Source organism: Choristoneura fumiferana, chromosome 4 (genome assembly GCF_025370935.1).
Source record: "Choristoneura fumiferana chromosome 4, NRCan_CFum_1, whole genome shotgun sequence".
Lineage (NCBI taxonomy): Eukaryota > Metazoa > Arthropoda > Insecta > Lepidoptera > Tortricidae > Choristoneura > Choristoneura fumiferana.
Genome location: NC_133475.1, coordinates 15,980,531 through 16,000,663, shown reverse-complemented (window position 1 = coordinate 16,000,663; position 20,133 = coordinate 15,980,531).

Below are 20,133 nucleotides of genomic sequence, written 5' to 3'. Positions count from 1 at the left end.
AAAGCTTTTTAGCCATAGAACATTGCACTATTTAGCTCACGTGACATTTCTATTTCCTCGTAATAAATTAACAAGAAATGATGGTAGTAAGATTTATCAATATTGTTCATAAATTTACAGATGATTTTGGAAATAATTATGATTGTTTTTTTTATAAGAATTTGGACTCTAAATCTAACTCACTCCATTGCATATACATACTTCATATAAAACATCCGACTTGTTAACACATCTGTTCCCTAAGACACTTCTTGTTGAAATTTCAAAGATTTTTATTGAACATAATAACATACTTGTTTTAAAATAATTAGATCGTAAGCAGCTGAACTAGTATAAACTGTATCGCAGCTGTTTACGCTAACCTCGGGACAAGGAGCAGTTATGCTATGTTCTAAAATAATATATTTTAAATTTGTATCCCTTTACAAATAAAAATGTGCTTCTTAATCAAAGAACTGAGACAGAATTCAAAAGTTTCTTTAAACATGCTTGAGCAGGACGAGATTGATAACAGTTCTAACGATGGTTATAGATACCTACTTGGATTGGATATACCTACGCTCCTCAACTAGTGTAAGTCGATACATGTTTGTTTCGCACACGCACGCATAGCCCTCTTCAATTTGCCAGTCGCAAATTGAATTTGATCCAACACTATTCGGCTCGTTTATCTCAATCCCCAGACAAAGCTGGGCGTATATTGATGAACTATCCTAAATAATGTATGGATATCATAAACAACCTGCATCATTCACCCGGACTTACTCTCACTGATGGCTAATCCGTCTGCTTTATATTATTTATCTCGATTCTCTAGGATGTCGTGTGAAGAATAGGTATGCGTTTTGTTATTTCGGAAGTAACTGATTGCTAGATGACTTATTTCTTCATTCACTTACATTTTGGTTAGTAAGTTTTGTTTTGCCCTATCTTATAACTCTTGAAACTCCATTGTATCAAAGCAATCTTTTAAGTACCTAATTATCAGTGGTGTGGTGTCGTAATAACTCGATACCCGCCGGGTTGCCTGTATGTGTCACTAACTGGCAGGTGTCGTATCCAAAGACTCACACTCATGCTTTTCACTCTCCGCGGGTTGCCTAACCAAAATCCCTTATGAGCAGCTCACCAAATTCTCAATTCACCACATTCTCAGCTCACCATATTATCATCTCACCATGCTCGCAGCTCACCATATTCGCATCTCACCACTTTCTCAGCTCACCTAATTCTCATTCACTCCGCGCCACTGGTAATTATTCATGCTACGATTGTATGGAAAAGCGATGGCAATTGCGTGACACTCAAATCAAACACATAAAGTGGGTACAAAATATATAGTACCTATTATTACCGAATCAATATAACTTAAAACGCAAATAAACGTTCTACGTAATTTTATAGTATTTTGATAAAGTGAATTAAATTATGAGCCACCATTGAGCCATTTAAAAAATAACGAGAGAAATAAATGCCTATGATTATACGCAAACAACTATTTACGGTCAATATACTTTTAATTGAGTATACGGTATAATTGGATCATTCGCTCTGGTAATGATATGGTTAACGAATAATACCATTATTTGCATTTGCCTTCCGACGTGCACCAAGAATTTTTGCAATAAAATGAACTATTCAATATTTACAATTCATTTAATGCTAGCAATCTCTGATATTTTTAATTATTAATCTGATTTCGGTTTTCAGGATTGTTAAACAATCGCAAATAAAGATCGAAAGATAATATTATAATGTATTTTCCATATTAAAATTGAGTTAGGTGTAGTTCAGTTTTGCAGGTGGTAGGACCTTGTGCAAGGTCCGCCCGGATTGTTACCACCATCTTGCTCGCTAATCCTGCCGTAAAGCGGCAGTGCTTGCACTGTTGTGTTTCGGCGTGGAGAGTAAGACAGCCGGTGAAATTACTGGCACTTGAGGTATCCCATCTTAGGCCTCTAGGTTGGCAACGCATCTGCAATACCCCTGGTGTTGCAGATGTTACTCTTGTTGCAGTTGTTACTCTTGTTATTGTTATTTTCATAGTTCCTATCCTACTCAACTTAATACCGGATGGCTAGGTCGAAAACTTAAAAAAATATCTTACTATCACAATTTTATTATGGTGACGGCACATGCTTTACATAAATAAAAAATAAACAATTTAGCAAGGGGAAGTGGCGGGAAGCGACGATTTAAACCAGACGTTACACGGAAATAATGTTTATTACTGAGAAGCGATTACAATAATTAAGAAAAAAGCCTATTTACCCTAATAAAGACACTAACACGTCTCAACGTAGGAGAGTGCGCTTAGCGTGCTATATTAGGTCCCTAGAATTCGATACAGACACGATTGTTTCCTTGGACCTCATTATTCTAAATCTACCAAATGTTGGCGCGATTTAATTTGACCGGTGGCGCCATCTCTTGGCGCTTCGGGAAACACTGCGTGTGGTATTTGCCGATGATTGTCTAAACGGGGTTAACTAGCGCCATCTGTTGGCAGCGTAGTGAATGTGGTATTACAACAATACATTTTCTTATTCGAACATTATATCTAAAGAGTAATCCACACCTGCAATGGACGAACCACGTTGATCGATGAACAAACCGTTGGGGGAGAAAAATTCTCGAGTGGCGAACGCCGAAGACTAAGCATTATCAGTACCACTACCATGAGTTTACAGTGACCGTACTCGATAGCGACGGCGTAAATTATTTGTATGGAGAATTGTACAGTGCCTCTACAAATAATTTACGCCGTCGCTATCGGGTACGGTCACTGTAAACTCATGGTAGTGGTACAGGCCTCCCACTAGGTGGACTGACAGTATCGCGTGAGTTGCATGCAGCCGATAGGAGCCAGTGGCGCGTTGTCGTTCATTATGGCATTTTAAGGGGGAAGCCTTTGATCAACAGTAGACGTTTTCCGGCTGATGATAATAATGACAGTTATTCATTGTGTATTAATTAATATGTCGAAGGATAGAGACCCTGCCTTTTTATAGTTTTCTATGAGGGTAAAACCTCAGGCATAATCATTATAGTGTGTGTATGTTGGCGGTTGATCGTAAAATCCGCCAGATTAGGAAATTCCTAGGCATATCGTGAAATGCGCCATTTCATGAATTGGCTAAAGGACATCCGCCATATCGTTAAAAACTCACCGTTTAACGATTTTCCTAGTGACGTTTAGGCAGAACATGAAATTCCTAGGCATATCATGAAACGCCGCTGTATCGATTCTGGCACTTCGCCGGCAGCTAACGCGGCTCGCTTGGCTCGTGCGTTGTTGTCACAATCCATACTAACCACTCCTCGCTTCGCTCGTCGTACCTAAATTTTTCTTTTTTTCAGCATATCACGATGTGCCCGGTATGGAGCTAGGAATATTGATGAATGCATTTTGTTCTAAATAATCGATCTGCCGTATTGTTTCTCAGGCACGTCGTGATATGCCTGGCTATCTTCATGATTTGCCTAGGAATTGCGTGATCTGGCGGATTCTACGATCGGCCGCCGACATGCGACATACACATCATTTTATCAACATAAAGCTACCGAAAAGATCAAAAATAAAATTCACTCTTTCACATTGTTTTTATAAGAAATTAAGGTCGGGTTTGATTCAGTAAGTATAACGTGTCCGCTCCAGTTTAACATGTTAAGCCAATTTCGCATGCCTTTTTAATCTATCTTAGTTTGAATTTTTAAAGCTCCGGTGTTAAGCCACAAAGCGAAACGGTCCATAAGTTTGGATTTCAGGCAATTTTAGGGAAAATTCGAGCCGAATTTCGGTTGTAAGAGTTGCATGTCTCTGGTGGTAACAATTGCTGAATATTCTCTGTTCGTTTTCCCTTAGCTTTTAGTATTAGGTAGTGGAAGTGTTGTTTTTTTTTTTCAAATTTCAAATAGTCTGTCACTAATAGAAGGAAAGAAAGAAAGAGAGAAAGCTATAATATCCTTAATTACTATTGGAAAATTCCGACAAGATAAGAACTTTGTGGGCAAGAGTTACATACATATCTGTAGAATGAAGTCGATCGACTGACTATCTCAAGAATACCCAGATCAAACTCTTGAACATCGAATGGTGAAATTTTGCATAGATTTGATTTTATTCTCATCATTTCTCTACATAATTTTATCTTGGGGGTTGGAGTTATATCTTCTCAGTATGATACACTTCCAACGCGTCGTTTGACATTAAAATTTGTCAGTAACTAAATAATTCATAGATAAGCAGCATTTGAAAGTATTCGTGTGTAAATGTTCACGATGGGAACAACTTCGTTAAATTTATTTTTCTTCATCTTTCTTCACCAACATTTCAACATACCAGGCTTACACAATTAAAGTTCCAACAACATTTTCATAATGCTCTCCGCATGCATGGCACCACCGCCCAACTGTTCCAAATCGCTCGTGGCGTACAACTTTCAACGTGTGAAATATTATGCAAATTTTATTAATTACACATAGTTCTCGTCTCGACAGTTAGTTGTTAATGCATTCTTCGAAAATTCAGGTAGTTTTATTTAATTTGCCGTGTTGTGATGATCAAATCTTAAAAGTCAAATTTAACCCACTTCCAGTGGTTGGTTTGATCTGAAATATGATATGCCATAATGTAACGGAAGACTGAAATGAAATTTGAAATTTATTTTATTTGCAAAACATCATGTACATGTTGAGATGTTAAAAGTATATAAGATTGATAGTGAAGGCATGCAGAAAATGTTGAATATTAAACAAGATGAAACAAGGATAATAATAATTAAATTCAATGTCAACAATACTATTATTAAAGTATGAATACAAATACAAATTATCAATTTAAATGAAACATCATTAATAACGTAAGATACAATTTTATTTAACTTATAATTATGACGTGTAATGCAACTGAAAAACTTACTCAAATTAATAACAGAACTAAAGATAAAATTAAAAGGCAATAAGTAATAATTAGATTCAACGTCAAGTTTACAGAAATTTAAATTATCTAATTGAAAAGAAACTATAAAATATACGGAAAATTAGTAAATTAAATATATATATGAGCATCGGCAGGCCTCCCACTAAGTGGACTGACGACATCAGGTTGCGGGGGGATACAAGTGGCGAGTTATCGTTAATTAGTGGCATTCTAGGGGGAGGCTTTTGTTCAACAGTGCACTATCAGCCAAATATGTGGTCTACCACCTTAAAGTTGATAATCGCTTGCATGTGATAAAACAATAATGCCAATAGACATGACTGTCAACTTGAAAGTTCGACTTTAGCGACATATTCATTTGTAAGGAACTTGTTTAAAAATTGATAGACTACTTTTTTGGCTGATGGTTCATCTTCCGGCTGATGATGGCGATGATGAATGTAATTTGGATTATAGTGCAAATATATTCAACAAAAATGTCAGTCAGCACAAAATTGAATGTATTGTAGGATGATTTGTGTTGTAGGATAATTTTATAGGAATTTGGTGTAGAATGATTTAGTTTTGCGTGTTTGGACTTTGTAACCACTTGAATAATGTCATTAAAATTTGATTTTTTCATTATTGATCTTTTATTTCTGAAGATGCTTATACCGCGATGTATATTTTGTGAAAATTCTCACGATTTATTTAATTAAGTGTCATGGAAATTAAGTATCGGAACTTCATTTGCGAGATATAACGGTTCATGCGAGCAAAGCCACGGGTAAAAGATACCTAATTAGTTTATAATTTACTATTATAAAATGCCATTGTACAGACAAAGAACATGAAATAAACTCAACCAAGTAATAAACTCTTCAGTTTACTTTAAAATAGACCCCTATAACATAATAGAACGTCATTCGTTTTCCACTGCGGTCGACATGCCTGTAGCGCGGTAAATCGCCGCCTGCGCCGCGTGGCCCGGCCACAAAACTGCCTTTTGATAGACAGCCGCGGCCGGAATCCAACGTTCAATGCTCGTGTCGGAAACAGTGGAGAATTTTTCATTTAAGCGCCATTTGTGATTAATTAAAGGCTTTTTGGGTCGCATGTCGGTTCGGTAATTGTTTTGGTTTAATTATCGTTATGTGGTTTAACCGATAATTGTGGCTGATAATCCAAACTAATAAATTAAAATAGTACTTAGTACTTATTGCGAATAAGAAAGTGCGCGTTCACGAAAATGTTAATGGTAACCTACATTCTGATGTTAATTTGTATTTTTTTTTTCATTTCTTACTAGGTTATTTCCATGGCTTCGTCTGCCTAGAATTCATTTCCTAGAATATGCAATTCCTCAGGATAAAAATTATCCTAATTTTTCTTCATACCAGATTACATCCTAATCGGGTAATCAGCCTAAGAGTGAAAGAGTAACAGACTTACAGAACTTATAGACAGACAGTTACACATCTATAAAATTGGTAGGATGGATTGAAAGGATGTAGGACAGGATCACAATGTTAATTGACGAATTAAATTTGAAAATAGTTATCTTAGCATTGGATACGCAGTTCGCACCATTGTCTTATTAGCTAATAATTATCGTTATATCGTTATAGATAAGAGAAAGGTGACAAGAACATTTGTGATAAAAAGCATATTTTTATTGTAAAAAAGGCCAAGGACATCCATCTGCTACCTGTTGGGTTGATGAAAGATTCAACCAACTAGAACAGATTATCCTCACGTTGACTAATTACAAGATCTAACCCAACCTAAAGAGGGAAAGGGAGGAGATAGTTAAAAAAAATGTAGGCGCTACTTTGTTGAGGTTCAGTGTATAAGGGGGCCTAGTGGTTTCACCTATCGTCTCTCAAGCAGAGGGTCGTGGGTTCAAACTCCGGCTCGCACCTCTGAGTTTTTCGAAATTCATGTGCGGAATTACATTTGAAATTTACATCGTGAGGAAACCTGCAATGCACAAACAACAAGTGGTGCGTGTAAAGTTCTCAATCCGCACTGGGCCCAACTATGGCCCAAGCCCTCTTGTTTTGAGAGGAGGCCTGTGCTCAGCAGTGGAACGTATATAGGCTGGGATGGTAAATGGTATACGGGGGAAAACCGACCCTTGAAAAAAAACAACCCTAAAACAATTGAACCGACTAAAAAAACATAAAAACTATTTCCTACCAAATTGAAGTCGGAACCTCAGCACAAGCCAGCAGGAGTGACAGAAGCCCATTAGATATTATTGAGGTGAAGTAGACGACTATATTCATGTCCACTCTTGCCTTGTGCTGAGGCACCGACTCTTTTACCTTGTACCTATATTAAAATAAACATTTAAACGCAACTAAGTACAATGGTGACTGTGAAGTTCCCAATCCACACTGGGCCCGCGTGGGAACTACGGCCCAAGCCTTCTCATTACGAGAGGAGGCTTATGCCCAGCAGTGGGACGTATATATGAGGACAAATAAGGTATCTGAGTCTTACACGCTGTTCAACAGAGCATTGCTTTTAACTTACCCAGAAATCGCATTTACCCCAAAAACAATGAGCGCACGGGTCCCGAAAATCACAATTACGCGATAACACAAAAAAAATATCGCGCTTTATCTCAGAAGCATAAAGCGCAATTACCCCGCCAAACGTTGATGGGAAGGAAGCACATTCCCCGAGAACGGGGGAAGCGTCCGCTGCGAAAAGCTAAATAGATATTTTATCACTTTTAATGCCCATTTAGCCGGCTTCGTTTGAATAACAACGTTTGCAATGAGTTTTTCGGATTGCGTCGCGATTCCGATGGTAAACGTAGTACTTTCTTTAAATTACACTATATGTACCTACTACTTACTTGTATTATCAATGAGACACATAATAAAATTTAAAAATTTTAGGCATTGTGTAGAGAACATTAGAAATATTTGTTACTTAAAGAAAGAAAAGTAAACCCTTCATTGAGAGGGAGCTGATCATATCTTGACAAAACTGAACCGCTATATTTGGGAACGTAAAATATTCCACAAGTGCTCTTCATAAAACTTCCATCGAAATTTCAGTGCTATTCCGGAATTTCAATTCAATTGACAGACTAAGTAGTAAGAGCGAGTAAAGAAACAAAGAAAACATTCGTGACAACATGGGAAGAATCTATAAAAATAAAATAAAAAATAACATAAAAAATATGCATGTCAGGAAATGATCCCAAATCAGCAATCTTAAAGGTTGCTTTGGTTGTATCTTCATTTGGTTTGGTTGAATCTTCATTTATCTTTTCTTCTTCGTGATATAAGAAAGTAGGCATTCTTTTTCAGTAACAGAACTTCCCAATTTGATTTAACGTAAAAAAGCCTTTCCCAGCCCCACCTTACTCAGCAATTTATCCAGAAAGCGACAACGTTCCCCCTAAATCGAACACTAAATCTAAACATGCAAATATTTCATTCAAGTCACCGAAATGGGCAATTACAGAGGGCTTGCAGAAAGGAAGCGTTGTGTAAAAAAACGTTCGCGACCGCGAAACGCTAACCGGACGGAGTAACGTCGGGCCGAATCATTGGGAACATAATGTCACGGCGTTCTTTGAGTTAATGTCTTTGTTATGCTGTCCAATTCCAGCTTTTTGTTACAGAATAAGAATGTTGTATTATGGTATGAGTATGCGGCTGTTTCATAATTTTTATTAAAGCGATGGTCGTTAGCGTAAGTAAATATTTTTGAAAAAAACTGAAGTAGGTAATAACGGTAGTAATAGTAAGTAAACCATCATCTTAGGGGTACATAACTCCCACTGTTGGGTACAAACCTGTTACTCAAAATGAGAAGGCCTGGACTTCAGGTCTTACGCAATGCATTGCGTACCTATTGAGAGGTTAGTGAATAAATAATAAATAATTCACACCAATTGACCTAGTCCCTAAGTAAGCTTAGCAAAGCTTGTGTTATGGGTACTAAGCAACGGATAAGTATAATTTTATAGATAGATACATACTTAAATACATATTAAACACCCAAAAACCGAGAACAAACATTCGTATTTTTCATACAAATATCTGCCCAGACACGGGAATCGAACCCGGGACCTCAAGCTTCGTAGGAAGGTTCTCTATCCACTAGGCCATCTGGTCGTCTAAATGCTTCCTCACAAAGTCCTGAATGATCAGAAGATACCTAATGATCATTCTTGATAGTCATTACTTGCCCGTGTAAAACAAGAAAGTCCATTTAGGGTAAAAATACAGGCTGTCCCATAAACCAACAAAAATTTAGCTTATTACAGCAATTGCAATGTGACGCTCGTAGCAGACTCATAACCGTAAAGCTGGTTGCAAATATAACAGTGTCATAGTTTGTAGACCACACGCTGCGTGCCGTGGCATAATCGGAGGAGCCTGTTCATGCTGTAGACTGGGTGTAGAAATACCTATTAATTTATGAGTTGTTGGAACAGCCTGTAATTGTAGACGAGGCAACAATAACGAAGAAAACTAGTTTTTTTTTAGTTTGAATTCAGAGTGTTATCATAATAATAACTTCGGCTAAGTACGAGTTGGACTCGTACATCCGACCGTGGTTCTAGTCAGGGTCAAAAATATGCATGCCACAAAATACCTGCCTGCTACATAAAGTACAGCCACTGACAGAAAATAGTTCTACATTTTATTTAAGTGTGAAAGCTTGTTTGACATTACCACCGCTAAATGTTATCTTGATCAGAAAAACAATTTTCATTACAGGATATGGAATAAAAATGAAAAGGCTGCCTTTCCTCGCTCTTCAGGATTGCTTAAATAATATTAAACCTGCACCTCTTCAAGCAATTTTACTTAGCCAATTGCTTTTAGTGTATATTGTCTATGATAATAAGTAAGCATTCGTCGATTTTGGTAGCGCAAAGATACGCGCAGAAGATTCGCAACCTTGCCTTTATGGTGTGCTTTTTCTGGCGCTCAATTGTAATAACATTACTACCTATATTTATTAAGAAGTAACGAAAGCGAAACACTGACCAAAGCCTCGCTTTATCATATTAATTACACTAACATATAGTTAACACCCACAAAAAGGCGACAAATAAGTCAATGGGTTTACCTTTGACATTTTATTTCTCTGAACTGCGGTGTGGTGTATTGAAACTTATATAAGTAAAAAGTTACATTGTTTATGCGTGACCAAGACGTAATTGATCCAGTGGACTAGCCCACCTTACATATATTGGGCTACCATTACAAATGGAGGGCTGTCATGCGATCGCACATCCAACGCGACTATTACAAAATTAGTTAAAAACAACAAAAAGGCCTTTATTTTTTATTTTTAAGGGGTCTTAATGTAATGAAATAATAATAATTTCAATATCATAACCATATCTAACTTAATATCTCGATGTTAGTAACAAATCTATACTTAGACCATAATGATGTCTGAAATAAATATGTTATGATTGATTACGTATTACAATATTTTCATCCAAGAATGCTTTTTAAAAGTACCTGAAGGTTAATCGCGATGAAAACGTTAAGAGCTAAAGATATAAGAAATTTGGGACTGTGATAAAATGGGACGGATAAATAAATCATCATCATCATCATCATGTCAGCCGAAAGACGTCCACTGCTGGACATAGGCCTCCCCCAAGGCTCTCCACTCAGACCGGTTTGTGCTTTCCGCATCCACCGCGATCCCGCGATCTTAACCAAGTCGTCGCTCCATCTTGTTGGAGGCCTACCGACAGCTCGTCTCCCGGTCCGCGGACGCCATTCGAGAACCTTCTGGCCCATCGGCCATCCGTCCTGCGAGCAATGTGCCCCGCCACTGCCACTTTAGTTTCGCAATTCTTCGGGCTATGTCGGTAACCTTAGTTCTACTGCGGATATCATCATTTCTAATTCTATCCCGCGGATAAATAAATATTTAACTTATAATTACATTAATGCGTAACCCAGTAAAGTGGTTCTATGGGGTGCTTGACAAATGACCGATAAACAATCACATTTGCTCTTTAATAGAATTAGTTTCAGTGATAGATTGATAAGAGTGAAGTAATGGGCAAATTAAATCATGATCTGGGGTTGATTACGCATTAAAAGGGAAATAATGAAATTTATGAAGCAATATCACGAATTCTAATTAGTAAAGTTCAAGGTTTTTAACCGACTTCAAAAAAGGAGGAGGTTCTATGTTCCAATGTTTGTATTTTTTTTAATGTATGTTCGCCGATTACTCAGTCAATTGTGGACCGATTTTCAAAATTCTTTTTTTATTCGAAAGGGGTACTCTTTTGAGGTGGTCCCATTGTCACCAAGTCAAGATCTGATGATGGGATCCTAGGGAAACCGAGGGCAACCCTAATATTTTTCACCTATGGCGATTTTGGCATTTTTAGCATTGAAATAAGCATTTACATTCAGAAAGTACCTATCATTTGCTAAACTGGACCTGATGAAGAAGACCGTAGATGACCAATGGAACTCGTCAAAGCTAAGTAATGCTCGCTCGTCTATAAACGATCATGATTAATATACCTAGATAAGCGGCTAAGAAGGAGCTTTAAGTTAATGATTTTTTCGAACTGATCTGATGCTGAAGCCGGAAGGTAGGCAACGGAACTCTGTTATAAAACAACGTACCTAAGCCGTGTTTGGGCTTAATGGAATCGTTGTGAGATGTTCTTTGGCTACGAATCACTAAAAAGTGAGAAATAAAGAAAATTTTTAACAAAAAAGTAAAACCGACTCCAAAAAAAATTTCATTTTACGTAATGCGATAAGAATAAAGCTAAAGACTTTGGATACATCATACAACCTAAGTCTCTTCAAGGGTTACTGAACCAGTGTGATACCTTTGGTCTCATCTGCACTTTTTCATCAAGTGAGATAGGAGTCAATCACCGGTCAATGCTATTATGTAAATAAATACATGAAATAAAAATAATCTATAATTATGTATTTTTTCAGGTACCGTTGCGTCTCTAATACATTAATAACATCGACGTGATATTTAGATTAATTACTTATTTAAATATATTGTTGCTCTAAATTAAAATGTTCTTATGTTCAACGATACACATAAAAAAACATTAGATGGAAATTAAATAAAAATAACATCGAATAGAATAAAGTGGACCCCACTCAGCATAGTGTTACGGGAAGCCGCAACGCTATTTTTCAGTGGGACCCATGTGAAAACTAAAAAATATAACTAAAAACATACAACACACTATGACGACACGAACGCCACATCGTTTAATAGTAGATTGTACAACAAGAGCATAGAACGAGCCATTTTACCTCGGACGTTCATATTAGTCACCCGAGCCGAGGGTGGATAGACACGTCGAGGGGAAAACGAGTTTAATGCTCAAGTTTTACACTCTGCTTTTCACTTCGATTGCGAGGGGATGAAATAACAGCAATGGCGACATTGTTCACTTACTAGGTAGGTACCTTTTATTTTTCATGCATTGTTAATATAATTATTTCTTTTTAGTTTTATTGATTTATTTGATTGATTTTTAGTTTTATACAAATTAAAAATTATTAAAAAAATATAGAAACTTTTTTGTTTGTGGCTGTTTACGCCTGATTCCCTTGGTCTTAGACGTAGATTTTACTTTATGCACTAGAGCATAAAAAATTATTTTATGTCGCCTAGTATAAACACGAACTTTACGAGCATGAGAATTGAAAAATATCTTTAAATCAAGTAATCAAACTAGCTAATCAAGAATACTGTCAGACTATCAGTAATTCTTGATTTTCAACTGTTTCAAGCGACAAAGTATGAAGACCAACATTTGGAGAATTAATTTGCACGTAGCAACAGGATTGCAGACTGTTGCTTATGTCGGGAGCATGTTGAATGGGTTAATTTAAATTCAACTGGTCAAAGAGAAGGAAGTAACAGCAATTTTGCTGTGAAATAAAATGCACTGTATGTGTAGAATCTTATTTAATAACAACGTATACTTAATTAAAGTTTGAGTAGAAATATTAGCTCTATTCTTTTGGTTGTGCAAATGCCTGTATCTTTCGGTTCAGATAGGAATAATAACCTTACCAATATTATAAATATTTCAAGAGCGGCTGAACCAAAAATGAATGAAATGAAAGTGAATAACTAAGAACCATCGCAAGGAATTTGGCTTCTACAAAAAAACTACATAATAATAGGTATACCTATTCAGTTCTACAGGATGACCATTTAAAAAGTTCTGGAAATATTACAGTACCGAAAAAAATATGACTGACAAATTATGTAAACATTATAGTTATGACTTTTAAAAATTACGCGACCGGATACGCACCCAAGTTTTCATCATCATCATATCAGCCATAGGACGTCCACTGTTGGACATGGGCCTCCCCTATAGACCTCCAGATGCCTCGGTTGGAAGCGACTTGCATCCATCGTGAACCCGCGACTTTAACCAGGTCATTCCAAGTTCAATGGCATGGAAATACCTCTATAATAACCAATTTCCTGAGCACCCACACTTACGCATCGCAATTCTGTGCATGCGCAAAAACTTTCGACAAAACAAATTGGCGATGAATGAAATTCGCAAACCGCTACCGCTGGCGTTCCTGCAGACTCGAAACTCGAAGTTCGTATCGTACCGTCCCTCTCGCTCTCGTATTAAATAGTATAAGTGTCAGAAGGACCGCACGACACGAACTGCGAGTCTCGACTTTCGTAGTAGCCCTGCTGCAGCGTGCGACTAAACTCGACTGCAGCGATGCGACGTGCCTTGCATGTTTAATGTCGAAAAGCGGATTGAATGAAACTATTGTTCAGTAGCAGTTGAATAACAAGTTTAAGTCGCACTGTTTGAGTAAGATGGTTCCGTTATGGTTTGCTAAGAGCTGGTTAAGAGCATGTTTGCTTAATTGGAAGGATTCAGGCTTTTTATGCTAGGATTTTTATGAGCTGCATTGTAGTGAATCTTAGGCCTGTTAAAAGTTTTTTTTTTCAATTCGCCTGGATGGCAAACGAGCAAGTGGGTCTCCTGGTGGTAAAAGATCACCACCGCCAACCTAGAGACCTAAGATGGGATACCTCAAGTAGCAGTAATTTCTCCGGCTCTTACTCTCCACGCCGAAGCGCAACAGTGCAAGCACTGCTGCTTCACGGCAGGATTAGAGAGAAAAATGGTGGTAGCAATCCGGACGGACCTCGCACAAGGTCCTTCCACCTGCTATTTTTTTATTTAAATGTTTTGCATTCTCGTCTTGATGTTTTTATTGAGTTATCAAGTTCTCAATCGGCAATATACGGAAAATAAAAAATATCAAAGATACAAATAACCAGTGATGAATAAGCTTGAATAACAATTGCATCTTCTTTAATGTCATGTTTGTGGAACCCCGGTATCGACAAACGGGGTGAAGAAGGTACACAATGCCTTTCAAACCGAACAGTTTGTCTCTTCAGTCAAATTGAATAAGAATCCCACCGTGCATTGTTATACTAACGGCCTTATTCAGGGAGACTGTTTTAAACAAACTTTAGCAGTTGTTCGAGTTGGTATACCATCACCTTTGTTTTGAAACAATTGGCTAATCTAATGACTCTAAGAATGACTAGTCATTGAGTATCGAAGTATTTAGTCTCGTGCTAATAGGTACTTTTCAATCGATAAACAACTAAGACACATAATCTCATAAAGATCTCATAGCATAGATTACGTACACGTGTAAATTTGGAACGTGATTCAAAATGAGTATTTTAAGCTCAGTTAATACTGGACAAAATTAGTCTCATTAAGTTTGCAGTTTCCATTTGAATTCGTCATTTAATTTCAACAAAGCATCAACTCTCTAAATTTTATCTGGCTCATTTTAAGAAATAAGTTAATGCATTGTCCAGCATTAACAGAGCTTGAAGCACTAATTGTAATATGTTCAAAATTTACCTTGTACATGACGCCTAAGTCTTTTCTGTATTAAGACTGAAAATTTATGATCCAGCACTTATACGATAACCTAACCAACAAAAAGTTGCAAAACCCTCGACATTGTCACTTCAAAGTTCAATATCTCAAAAACGGCTGCACCGATTTTGATAAAACATGTCTAAAAACCATTGCTAGAAAACCTGCTTTCAAATAAAAAAACTGCATTTAAATCAGTTCACCCATTTAAAAGCTACGGTGCCACAGACAGACAGACAGATAGACACACATAGCGCTCAAACTTATAACACCCCTCTTTTTGCGTCGGGGGTTAAAAATAGCACCAAATGATCGATGCGTGCAATGCGCTGCAGTAGAAAAATTTGCTGAGTGCAGAAATTGCAATGAATTTAAAATTAAATATTTGTGTCGGACGTGCTTCGACCTTTAATATATGAGAGACGCGTGTATTTCATTTTTAATAATTATGCCTGAGTCACACGATAATTCCATGGTAAAAAATGCAATGAATTGTAATGAAAACTTATTTATATACACTTGTTATAGAAAAAATGCCGCGCACCGAGAGTTCCGAACAAATTCTATGAACATCCAGTGTTAGCAATTTTTTTATAATTATGTAGACGGAGGTAAAAAACATACAAAAACTTCTCACAGGTTTTCGCGTAACGGACAGGTCTGTTTTCTGTCTGTAGGTACACTTATTTTAAATTTTAGGTTCTATTATAGATAGTTTCAGTGATAATGATAATATCAGCTTCATCAAATACCACAAAGGGGTCACAAAATGATTTGCAAATTTTGAAGCCACAATTCACAAACTTATTACCAAATAAATATAAGGTAATTGCATAATGAAATTACAGTTGAATTAAGAATGCTCTTATTTATTTGAGCAATCTTTATCGAATAACACCTTCTCTCCCAAGAGCTGCATTTCACGTAAACTTGTTTGGACAAAACACGTCGTTTTAAGTCTTCCTCGCTAATATGGTTTGATCACGAAGGATTTGTTTGGAGTGTTTCTTGTAATGCGTTCATGTATCATGTACCTTGTTTGCGCTAAAAGGATTTTTCTTACCATGCCTGTGTACCATCGGTTTACGTGAAATTGATTTATACCAGTCAAAGTTTATTAAATTTTTACCTGGAAAATCCTTTACATACTACTCGTTTGCTCTTGACATTTTTTCAACTCTTCAAACACGAGTATTTCACTACTTGCAGTAAGTTTTTTAGCCATCTATTGATGATTGCCAGCTTTATCCTGTTTTTCTTCTATTATGATTTGACGATAAGAGTCTAAATATATCTAAATTATACCTACTCTAACGGTTTTTGTCTGTTTACTTTCTTTCACCCTATCTCAATTTCGTTCTACGCATTTATTTAACTTGCGATTGTGTGTCTGTACATTTTGTATAAATACGTTTGTTGCACAGTTTATTGTAAAAATAAATAAAGAATCACAATTGCCAAACTTCGAGATATATGTAAAGCGGAGTACTTGCAAGAAAAATCGTGCAAATTGCATTACATTGCGGCGTTCGATTGACCACTACAAACACGTTGGCTTTACGGCCTCGCAATGTAAATAAATAATGCAACTTGCACGATTTTTCTTCCAAGTCTAAATGAAGCTCAAGGGCGGTCATTAAAATTTGCAAACTACCAGCTGTTTATGATTTTTTAATACCGCCTGTAATACGAGCAAAAAATCAAAACATAGATCGTCCTCGTCAAACTGAACAACATTAGTTCAGCGACTTTTAAAAAAAATGGAGTCTTTGAATTTTCCTTTTTTAATACAAATTAAATACTGCTATCAATGTACGCCATCCTAGAACCCAACTGACGTTGCCATACAAGCATCAATCATTTTGCTTTACATTGCTTCCTCGAATAAACTTTAAAGTGTAATATAAATTAAAAAACTAATTATTTTTAAAAGTCGCTGAACTAATTTTGTTCAGTTTGAGGAGCAAGATCTATGTTTTAATTATTTGCTCATATTACAAGCCACACCCGGTATATTGGTAGAATCACTACTAGTGTTGTATATTAAATTTAGCAGCTTCCAATGATCTTTGCTAACCTGGTACCAGGTCCTGACTTATTCATCATCACCCACCTAAAACTAAACCCAAGCCAGAAACTTGAAATTTGCCAGACGTATTCTTAACCGTCAGAAAGGTGCATTATGAAGGGATTTTTTGAAATTCTCACAGGATAGAGAATAACACGATAATAAAATAATAACATAATGTCATTTTGATTTTTTTTTATTCTTTTCGTTTGTAGAGTATTAGAAATGAAATTTGAATATATATTTTTTAATTAAGTAGGTACAGTCACTAGCACCATAAATATCTGATACGACTCTATTTCTTAGGCCGGTAGGACGTGTCATATATTTTTGCACGCTCCGCTGTGGCAGACATTAATGCAAGTGACTGTACTTAAATCGAACTGTAATATTTTAATTGTGGTCTCACAGCAACTAATACTTTAAATTCAGCTGGCTAATAATAATAATGATGTCACATAATTAGACATCAGTTTAGTACATAAACAAGAGCTTAATGAGACCACGTAAAGCTGTAAAAGAAAGTCAAGTAACCGCGGCAATGCTGGCCTCACCTGCGACCGGGAAAGTTGTCATGTTAATTACAAACACCGCCCTGCAGTACACAGAAAATCCACATAAAATAATACTTATTAAAGCCATTTGAATTCCATGGTGGTCACATACAGGGAAATATCTTAAATATCACCATCATAATTATTAACATCCATCATATAAGTCGTAGGAGGTCCACAACTCGAGAACATTGCGACCCCAATTGCACAGGAAAAATAGTATTGTTACGTTCGTGGGGTGGGTTCGTGATTGAAAAGCACTTTTAACACCGATGAATAAGAGTAGGATTTATTTTCACACTGTTACTTAACTTTACAAAACACTTAAAAACAGTTCACAGTAATTTCGCACTCGAAAACTCACTTACAAGTCGCTTTGATTCTCTTCGATGTTTATCGCTCGGTATCGCATTCGAAACTGTCCTCCGCCGCAACCTCACCCGGCTTATATACCCCCGGTGAATCGGTCCACAAAGTTCGAGAACAGTCCAGCTAGGACGTCATACCTACATCTCGAATGTTCCGGAAACGAGTAGAGTGTCTGTCTCTTTCATGTGCTATCTCTCTCACACAGTTACTAGAATATTCCGGAAACAGGATCATCAGTCTGTTTCTCTCACACATATAGGCTATCCTTGTCACACACCTTCTCGAATGTTCTCAGTATAGCTGTCTCTTTCTAATCGTGCTATCTCTTTCACTCCTATTGAAAATTTCGCCATATACTGAAATGTACTTCAAAGGCCCATAAGGGGTCCTGAAAACGCCTGAAAACGGGTTTTCAGGTTATGGCGTCATCGGATAGAGGGTGGCCTGAAACGGACTGAAAACATGTTTCAGGCGCCTGAAAACAACGGTAACTTGGGTGAAATTTTGATAAACTAATATGTGATAGAGCATCCTCTGAAACGGCCTGAAACGGTATTTTAGCCTGCTGAAAACGCCTCCAAGGGGTTGAAAAACACGATCAAAGCTTAGCACCTAACCCACCGTCGTAACACTGCCCCCTCCTAAGACATGCTCGTCCCGAGCATCATTAGATCCATGGTACTTGGCCAACCGATCAACGTGAACAATCTTACAGGGGCTACGCGCGTTACGCTGTATCCGGTAAGTGACATCGTTGATCCTAGTGACTACTCTGTACGGCCCTTCCCAACTCGGTGATAATTTCGGGGACTTCCCTTTTTTTCGCATAGGGTTATGTAGCCACACCAACGATCCTTCCTCAAATCTCGTCTGGTTAGACTTCCGGTCATATCTGGTCTTCATCTTTTCGCTGGCCTGCAGTCCGTGTTCACGAACATGATTGTGAACACCATCAATCCGGTTTCGCAGTTCACTTGCATATTCTGAAATCGTCTTTGGTGCATCTGGAGGTCGTCCGGTCAGTAGATCCGCAGGTAAACGCAATTCTCTTCCAAAATTAGCACACGCAGGTGTCACGGCCGTGCTTTCGTGAACTGCGGTCCGATATGACATTAAAAAGAGTGGAATATGCCTGTCCCAATCTTTTTGATGGCTGTCAACTACTTTGGCCAAATGTCGTTCCAGAGTCTGATTGAATCTCTCGACCATCCCGTCTGACTGTGGATGATAGGACGTAGTCCGAGTTTTATGAATTCCCATGACTCGGCAAGTCTCCTGAAACACCAGAGATTCAAAATTTCTTCCCTGATCGCTGTGGATCTCAAGAGGTACTCCATACCGACAAAATACTTCCGCCACTACAGTTTCCGCTACGGTGACTGCCTCTTGATTTGGAATGGCAAACACTTCAGGCCATTTGGTGAAATAGTCCATGACCACAAGAATGTACTTGTTTCCGCGGTCAGAGATCGGGAACGGGCCTGCGACGTCCAAAGCAATTCTTTCCCAAGGTGCCCCCACATTATAAACTTTAAGCGCACCTCTACTGCGTGTATGTGGCCCCTTGACCGACGAGCAGCTAGTACACTTCCTACACCAGTCTTCCACATCTTCCCGACAGTGTATCCAGTAAAAGCGTTGTCGAATCTTCATCAGAGTCCTTTTTACTCCTAGATGCCCGCCGGAAATGCCATCATGAAAGGATCTTAAAACATCGCTAACTCTCTTTCTTGGTACGACCACTTGAAGGTGAGCATCCTTTCCGTTCGCTGACTCCCATTTCCTACACAGTACGCCATTGTGCATAATCAGACTTTCCCATTGCGCCCAGTAGCTCTTGGTCACTGTACTCATCGGAGCTACTTCACACCACTTTGGTTTGGGCATTCCACCGTTAATCCAGTCGTAAATGGGTTTTATGTCACGATCTTCCTGTTGTGCTTCTTGCATGACAGCGTCACTCCACTCTTCGCTAACAGTGTCGGTCCTCAACATCTTCACGCAGTCCTTATCCTCTTGTCTTAAACAGTGTTTGCAGTCATCCGGACAAGGCCTTCGGGAGAGGGCATCTGCATTTCCATGTGACTTTCCACTTCGATGCTCGATGGAAAAGTCATATTCCTGCAGTTGTTCGATCCAGCGTGCCACCTGACCCTCGGGTTCTTGAACTCTAACAACCACTTTAAAGCAGCATGGTCAGTCCTGATTCGGAACTTGCGTCCAAGCAAATATTTGCTGAAATGCTGCAAAGTTTTAACGACTGCCAGCAATTCTCTCC